Source organism: Quercus lobata, chromosome 3 (genome assembly GCF_001633185.2).
Source record: "Quercus lobata isolate SW786 chromosome 3, ValleyOak3.0 Primary Assembly, whole genome shotgun sequence".
Lineage (NCBI taxonomy): Eukaryota > Viridiplantae > Streptophyta > Magnoliopsida > Fagales > Fagaceae > Quercus > Quercus lobata.
In genome coordinates, this window is record NC_044906.1 from 30,967,870 (window position 1) to 30,977,245 (window position 9,376).

The 9,376-nt window shown below is 35.1% G+C and overlaps 1 pseudogene; it reads right to left on the reverse strand.

Annotated features, from left to right (window-relative positions):
* Nucleotides 1-4,347: 4,347 nt before the first annotated feature.
* Nucleotides 4,348-7,401, reverse strand: LOC115980730 (annotated as a pseudogene).
* Nucleotides 7,402-9,376: the final 1,975 nt, after the last annotated feature.

Below are 9,376 nucleotides of genomic sequence, written 5' to 3' on the forward strand. Positions count from 1 at the left end.
AAACATTGTACATGTTATTGTGTGTGTTTATGGTTTGACCAACCAAGTTTTGCAAATACCTTGAATTTTGTGCAAAATTAACTTGATGTTTGAAAATTTATGGAGAATGCAAGAAATTTTAATTTTGGGCTTAAATTCTTGTTTTTGAAAATCACATCATCACATACTCATGCATTTTGTTCTTCAATTTCAATGCTTTGAGTTGTTTCTAAATGTTTTTTTCAAAAGTTGTGTTTTTCCTCAAATCTATTGAGCCTCTGCCAGTTTTCGATTGATCCATTCTATTTTTCGATCAATCGAAATTTTTTTAAAATGTTTTAGTGAGTCTCTATCTGTTTCGATCGATCGAAACTGATTTTCAATCAATCGAAATTTTTTAAAATTGTTTTTAACTAGTCTCTGTTTGTTTCGATCGATCGAAACTAATTTTCGATCCATCGAAATTTTTTAAAATTTTTTTTAACGAGTCTCTGTCTGTTTCGATCGATCGAAACTGATTTTCGATCAATCGAAACTTGTGAATCAAGTTTTTTAAAAACTCATATTTGACTTGTTCATCAACTTTTTCAAAACTTTTTCAAACTTTCCTCTCTCTCTCTCTCTCCGACTTGGCAAGGCTCCACTGAGGATTTTTTGTCATTTTCGGCCAAACTTTTTGCAAGGTTTTTCTCTCCCAAGGCCAGTAAGACCTTTATACCCTTCCTTTTGCATTTATTTTCATGATTTCATGCATAAACTCATGCATTTTAGTGGGATTTTCGGAACTTTTCACTATTGGGATTTTTGTTGAATCAATCCTCTTTTTCTGAAATTGATCATTGGGTTTTGCTCCTATATTGTTATATTCATGATATATGTTGGTTAATTCGATCAATTTGGGGCTTTGTGAAAAATTGAAAATTCTAGGGCTTGTAATTAACCCGAATTGGGGATTTTGTTCAAATTTGGCTAAATTGATGAAATTGGCTTGTTCAATTGATGTAATTGGTCATTATTTTCTGAAATCTATCTTGTATGATAATCAATTAGTAAATATCTTTCAAACTGATCAAGTGGTTTTTCAAAATTTAGGGGTTTTTGTATTAGAAACTCTATGGGGTAGTGGCTGGGCTCTTGGGGTTCCGGTTTTTCAGGAGCCGGACTATCCCTATGATGAGTCTCCTCCCTTAGATGTTGTCATGTCATACATCACTGGGTCGTCTATCCAGTGGGGTTCTGATCCTCGGATCATGTCCATTGAGCTTATCGAGACTGCCTATCTTTTCTTTAGGATAACATGTCATTCGTTGTGACCTATTTCTCATCTCCACACCATCCCTCTAGAGTGATGTGTGTTTTTGTATGCGTTCGTTTTTGGTGCGTCTATCAGTTTCCCACATCTGTTCCTTCGTTCTTTGAACGAGGTTCATAGGAGTTTTGCCATAGGGCATGCGCTTATTCATCCTATTTTCATTCATAGGATTCTGCTCTTTTTGGGTCCAGATGGTTTCCCTTCTGGTGAGCCTGTTCATGTTGTTGCTCTCATAGGTGCCACCTTTCTTAGACAGAAGGCTGCTCACTTAAGAGTTGCTCCTTCGCGTCCTAGAGGTGCGTCATCTAGTGCTGTTCCCCTTCCTCCCTCTTCTATAGGTGCTGATGCTGCTGAGACGTCTGGTGCTGCTACTGCTGATGCTGATGTTCCTCCACCGACTACTTCGGATGATTCAGACATTTGACGTTCGTTGGATCATGTCTTGACCGTTTAAGTGGCTCATGGATAGATTTTGGTGGACGTGCTCGATGAGATTCGTGCCTTGCGTGTGGAATTGGCACAGTTTAGACGCTGTTCCACATCACCTCCCTTTTGATGATGGATTTTATTTGCCCTTTGCCATTCTGTCACAAAAAGGAGGAGTACATGTAGAGTTTTTGTTTTCAGGGGGAGAGTATTTTGTTGGTTGGAGCTTGTGGAGTTTAGATTGTATCTAGATGCCTTACATTGTATTTTATCTTTTTAGCTCTTGCCATGTTTTTGATGGGATGTTCATGTTAGGGGGAGTGTTATTTTTTGTTATCTTATATGTTTCTTGTTCTCAACTGTTTATTGATTTATATTTATGAGTTATTCATTGATATATGTCTCTATTGTGTGTTGTTTGAAATCAAGAATTTAATTTGTTTACTTGTATTTTTTTCCACACATGCGGTTATGCATTTTGTTTAGTGTTTCAGGAAATATACAGGTTGATTCAATTGAGCTGTTGTCTACACTTGCAACTGATGGATAGTAGTTAGGATTGAATTTGTTTTATGAGCATTATTTCTGTAAAGGGCTTTTATTTTGTAAACTTTGAGTTTCTAGTTGTGTTTTGTCACGGATTGCCAAAGGGGGAGTTTGTTAGGTTCCAAAAAACTTAGATATTTATGTATTTAGAACTCTAATGTGTATTGTTGGCAAACCATGATCAAAACAATGTGTTTAGAAGTGTTTTAGTCTTGCTTAAAGTTGTATATTTTATGTAAAGTTGGAATTGAGTTAATGCAGAAAGTATTATGCATTTCAGCCTGGCTCGATCTATTGAAGCTTAGGCTCGATCGATTGAATCTCGGGCAGAATGTTTTTTTCTACAGATTTCCAACTCAGCCCTAGTTGTTTAAAACGTTTTAGGGTTTTCTAATTTGTCCTAAGTATAAAAGGCAAACCCTAGCCACGTTTTAGTGTTGCTCATATTACTGTTTGTGTAAATCTCTTGTGAGATCTAGAGGAGTTTTCCTTTACACAAATTTAGGGTTTTCAAGGAGAAGATTTTATCTACACCTTGATGATTAACTTGGTTCTGCCATTGAAGCTTAAAGAAAACACAAGCGGGTGTGCTTGTATCTGGTGGTGAATCCAAGAAAGAAGGAGTCCATGAATTCGGAGCTTGCATGTGGTCGTGTCAGTAAGTTCTATTGGTTGGTAGTAATAAGAAGTCGAGCGTGGGGACTTGTAAGTCTTATTATATGAACTTTGATTCTTTCAAGATAGTGGATTCAAGTTTACCTTGAGGATAGCTAGGTCAAATCCTCCCCAGGTTTTTACCGGTTTGGTTTCTTGGGTGATTATATCTTGTGTTATTTATCTTTCCGCTGCTTTGCATGATATGATCTTTGTGATTGTGATAACCTAGATTTGTTAAATTGGACTAAGTAACAACTTGGCTAGTTACCTTGGTTAAATCAATTGTGTTTTAAGAGGTCTAAAAACTATCACATTGCAATGCTTATATGCATTGGGGTAAACATTGTCATCGCATTAGTCATTAGATAAGATTAGAGATTTCACAAGTTCCAATTAGCTCAATTAGTAAAGTCTCTGATGGTTGAATAAGTGATTTGAACAATAAATGCTACGCTTCGGATTTTAGATATATGTATATATATATAGATGTGGGCTGTCTTGCCTGATTTAAAAATGAAACTATATTTTAGTTTCATCGGGGTCTTGGCTAACTACGTTAAAATCAATGATTTATATTGCTCCTTAAAAGTCATTTAAAATGACCCACACAAAGATAGAAGTTATGTACGGACCAAACCATTAAGCATTGGATATGCTTATATGCATTGGTGTAAACACTGTCATCTCATTAGTCATTAGATAAGATTAGAGATTTCAGAAGTTCCAATTAACTCAACTGGTAAAGTCTCTGATGGTTGAATAATGAATTTAAGGTTCAATCTCCAGTTTTGTTTGTTTATTTGTTTGTTTGTTTTTTCATTTTTCTTTTTTTAATGGAAAAACCACTTGTCATTAATTCTAATTGTTTTTACTCTTGAGGAAGAAAACCATGGACAATATGTGCAGGGTAAAAGAAGGAAGAGGCTTGAGTCCAATGCATCTTGTGCATTGACCCAATAAGATGCTGACATGTGGTAATTCTTGGGCATATGGCAACATCCTAATATCCTATTGAGTCTAGTGCAAAGAACACTAAATTCAAGCCGAACTCGTTAAAATAAAACATAGAGTATATAGTTATTTGTTAGATCAAAACAATCATAATTTGGTCACTATGCAACTACAATCATTATAATCACAAAAAATTGATAATTCCCTCAAATATTCTACTTAAATTCATCTAAACATCTTCCAAAAAAAAAAAAAAAAAAAAACCTAAAACTGTGCAAACTCAACACAAAATTTCTCACAAAAATAAGAATCTGGCCAACTGGAAACATATGTTTGTTATTATGAGAATATAACAAAGTGTAGAAATATAACAAAACTACCATAATGATTATTTTATTACATTCAGCCAAGCTTATCTTTCTGGGGGGAAATAAAGCTTATCTTATGTAGAAATACAGCTAATACAGAAAATATAAATCCACATTAAGTGCCTCTAGGCCCTCTACGAGTCTACTCGAATTATCTTTGCCTCCGCAGGTTCACTCTAAAAGTTCTCACAAACCAATTTGGCCTCTTTGATGTGATGACATGCTCGGTAAGCAATCCAATTACAAACCCACAAGCATATCCTATCACTACCACTTTCCAATTGAACCACTCTCCAAAAGATGACTCCTTGCTTGGCTCAAAAGTTGGAGTTTCACTGTGTCCACATTTCTTTGACAACTGAGGGCCACACAATCCCAAGTTCCCCTCAAAAGAGGAATCATCAAATGTCCAAAATTGTCCACCTTGGGGAATCGGACCCATAAGTTGGTTATTAGAGAGGTTCAAATATGCAAGATATGTGAGACTTAAAAGTTGATGAGGGATTTCCCCTGAGAGCTTGTTTCGAGAGAGATCTAATGACTCAAGCTCGGTTAGATTTCCCAAGGATGATGGGATATGACTAGTGAAACTATTGCTCGATAAGTTGAGTACAATTAAATCCTTGAGCATTCCCATTGTATCCGGAATTTCTCCATGAAATCTATTATTGGATAGATCAATAGATGTGAAGATGATCAAGATCTTTACCAATACCATTTCTTCTCCCTTATTCATCACCATTATTGAGTCTTTGTAATAAGGGGCTTGATCTTCCATGTATTCTGGTTGTGAATTATCTCTTCCATGGACCATTAGCATTGCATCCCAGGTTTTAAAGTATTCCAATGGTAACCTGCCAGAGAAATTGTTGTAAGAGATGTCAAAGACACGCAATTTTGAAAACCCAAGCCTGGTGTGAGGACCCCATATAGGACCATGGAATCCATTTGCTCGCAAGATGAGAATTTGCAACTCTGGCAAAGACTCCAACCAAAAGGGGAATGTGTCATTCATCATGTTATTTCCAAGATTAAGAACTTCTAGCATTCGACACTTCACTAATGATCGTGGAATCTTCCCTTGTATTTGGTTGTAACTGAAGTCCAGTGATGTCAAAATGCTCCCTTCCATGAATGTTTCAGGTAAGTTTCCTTGAAATAGGTTCCTTTTAAGATTCAATATTGAGAGAGAGCTGCTAGAATTACCTAAACATTGTGGAATCTCACCAATTAATTGGTTATCAGAGATATCAAGGATTTTCAGAGAATTCACCTTACAAATCATTGATGGGATTCTTCCAGTCAAGTTATTTTTTGATGCAATAAAATAATTTGTAGACAATGGAGGAATTGGAAGAGATTCTTGCAACATGTTGGAACTCAAGTCTAAAAGAGACAAAGTTTTCCACGGAAGAACTGTTAATGGTTGTTCAAAACTACTTAAATGGTTAAAAGAAAGATTTAGGAATTGCATTGTCTCCTTTCCAACATTCCAAAACCATTTAGGTATTTTGCCTTCAATTTTATTGTTGGAAAGGTCTAAATCCATTAAAAAAGTTTGGGTTTTTAGGAAATCTGGAAATTCAGTTAAATTGCAAGAAAACAACCACAATCGTATAAAATTAGGGATGATGGAGTTGATATTTCCTTATATTTTTGAATTTAAGAGGGGCTGTAAGTTGATTTTGGTCTAGACGTAGCTTTTCTAGTGTAGGCATTGTAAACAAAAGATCGAGATGGGATGGCTCCTGAGAGTGAGTTATATGACAAGTCAAAGGTATACAACTGAGGAAGTGTACTTATTTCAGATGGGATTGGCCCTTTCAACTGACATCTTGAGACATATATCTCTCTGAGTTTAGTAAGATTTGTCAATGAGGTTGGAAATCCACCATCAAAATTGTTGTACGAAAGATATAGAAATTCTAGCTGTGTTGGATTATTTAAGAAAGATGGTATTTTCCCATGGAGATTGATACTTTGAAGAGAAATAAAATTGAGCTTTGCAAGGTTTTCCAGTGTAGATGGAGGCTGACCAATAAAATTGTTGAATGAAAGGGAAAGTGAAGTGAGTTGAGATAGGTTCCCAATAGAAGAAGGGATTGCCCCTGAGAAATGATTATAATCGAGGTTTAAAAAGCTCAATGACTCAATGTTACCAATTGAATTGGGCAACTCCCCAAAAAAATTTGCTTTGTGAAGATCCAAAAGGTTCAAGGACTCTAGGTTGCCAAATGAATTAGGTAATTTCCCAGAAAAATTTGTAGAGTAAAGATCCAATATCCTTAGAGAACTTCCAGAAGGAAATTCTGGAAGAAAACCAATGAGCAAGTCATTACGTGACAAAACAATGGCTTTTAACTTGGGCAACAAGAAAACATTTTTGGGAAATTCACCAAACAAACTGCAATCAGAGAGAGATAGAGATGTCAAGGAAGATAAATTTACCAGGGATTGAGGTACTGATGATGAAATGTTCACATGGTCTAGATGAAGTTCTCTCATATTTGTCATGTTCTTGGAAATTGCTTCCAGGTCTTTCCCTTTGAGATGCAGATTAAAGTTGGACAGATCAAGTGAAATCAAGTGGGTCAACCATGAGATTTCTGATGGAATTTGGCCAGTGAAATTGGAAAAAGAGAGGTCAAGATGGGATAACCTTACAAGCTGGCTGAAACTTGAAGGGATTGTGGAGAAAATGAACCCATTCATAGAAAGATTGAGTTTTTGAAGATGATGCAGGCTGAAAAGGCTGCTATTTGGACTGAGAATTCCAGACAGCCAACTATTACCCAGGTTTAGGCCGACCACTTGACCTGTCTTCGTTATTGCATGTGACCCCATCCCAAGAACAACAATCAACTTTTGCTTTCCAAGACTTCATCTTTGGGTAATTACCAGGATAGTAAACAACGGGCTCAGATGACATTCCCTCTTCAAATTCTTGCTTTAGTTGTAGCAAGGCAGAGCTCTGGTCAGGGAGGCAATGATGTTTATAAGAAGTACTAGAAGTACTTTGACATTGTGAAATGAAGAATAAACAAAAGGCCAAGTATAAAGTCAGATTTTGATTTCCTTTCCCCATGCTGAACATCTTATCAGCTAAGGAATTTGATGGAGAATTGGGTACCAAGAGGTATGAGTAGGTTAAAGAACTAACGATGTCTGAGGATATTTATGCCAAGCAAGAGTGCGTATAGGGGGGTCTAAGTTGAAAGGAATAACATAATTGGATTATTTTCTAAAGGTGTGTACCCAATTGAATTTCAAGGACTATCACAAATAATCAATATGTTGATTTAAAAAGAGTCATATAATTGAATTTTAAGAGCCACCTGCATTGACTTGATGTTCATCTGGGTGTGCAGAATAATTTCTTTGTTTGTCTTATTCCTACTATTCTATAACCCACTGAATGGGTTGAGACTTTTATAGTTCAATACGGTCAAGTTGATTGTTCCCAATCATAGTCAGTAGTACTATGCTGTCAATGAGTTGAATTGAAGGACAGGGTTAACTGGATTTCCATAGTTAATTATACAAAATTCCTATCACAAACAGCTGGTGAAGGTGTTTTTCTACGTACCCATTATTTCCATATAGGTTTGCTTTGAAAGTCCATATGGAACTTGATTACATTAAAGGTCTCACAAACCATTGTATTAAGCTAACAAAGTGCAGAACTTTGTCAGCTATTAGATGGAACTATCAAATTTAAAAGCTAGGCTTGAAAAGTTCATGTGATCTCAATGTTCATTTGAATGTTTTATAGTTTATTATTGGTGTTCTACTTCACAGAAACACACATATATTCGTGACCATAGAAGTATAAATAAGTATAAAGAGTATAGTGCTTAATTTTGAAGGATTAAGAACTGAACACAATTATATATTTAATTTTTGTCCATAATCGTGTCTGAAAAGTATCATATGTTGACCGGACCTTAGTATATTGGTGGAAAATGAGTGTAAACTAAGAGCACAACCATTTGGTCCAGAAAACGTCAAGCACGGATTCACCTAATAAACCAATCAGTGACTTTATGAAGCGTGAACTGTGGAGCGCAAATGTAAAAGCCACGACGATTTTAGTCTGACCTTCTCGATCCCTCTCAGTTCCTCACGGCAACACGACCAGTGCATTAATTGTGACATTAATCAAACCGCGCAATACTATCAATGAGGGCAACAACTAGCGTGAACTACACTTAATATTGACTGCATTTTATATATCATTAGTCGTCAACCTGTGCGACAGGAAAAATATTGATAATAAGATAAGATCTAATGAAATTTAAAAATAAGAAATTGAGTTAATAATATGCATATTATAGACATTTTGCAAGTTAAAAAAAAGGAAAAAAAAAGAAAATGAACGGTCATAATAAAATAAAATGCAATGGGAAGAAATATTTAATTTCTATACTTTTCCATAGTTTAGAAGTGTTGTATAACATAGAACATTATTGGGTTGCTAGGACAGATTTTTATAAACTATTAATGCCAGACATATGTGCTTCTGTTGTCAATACTCATTGCAAGTGCATAGTTACTAAACCTACAAAGTAATTCACAACTCTTAAAATAATAAAGTAAAACTACCAAAGTGATATATATATATATATATAGACACACACACGTGCACACACACTTAGAACTACAAATGTTTGAACACATACATATATTGTGCAGAAAATCTTAATTTTCTCGTCAAAAACCTTTCAAAACATAAACTGCAAAGATATAAACAAAGACCATGGCATAAGGAGGACAAACCAAGCTTCAAATTTGAGTAGTAACATTAGTTGTGGTAATAATAATATAGACAATTCAAGACATGGAACAATATCAAAATTATAACACTTTATGCCATTATCTTTTATGTTGAATCCAAACAAACAATTATATATAAGATTGAATGATAATTTTAATCAACCAAAAACCAACCAAAAACCACAGCTTTAGTTAAGAAAGCAAACAAATACTCTAAAGAAAATCAATTCTAAACATAACAAAAGAAGAAGATTAAGAAAGAAAATCTCAAGTAAATATGAAAGCAAAAATTGCCGTATAAAATAAAAAAGAAAGAATGTTGCCTTACAAGTTAAGTTTAGGGTTTTGAGTTGGTAGTTGCTAG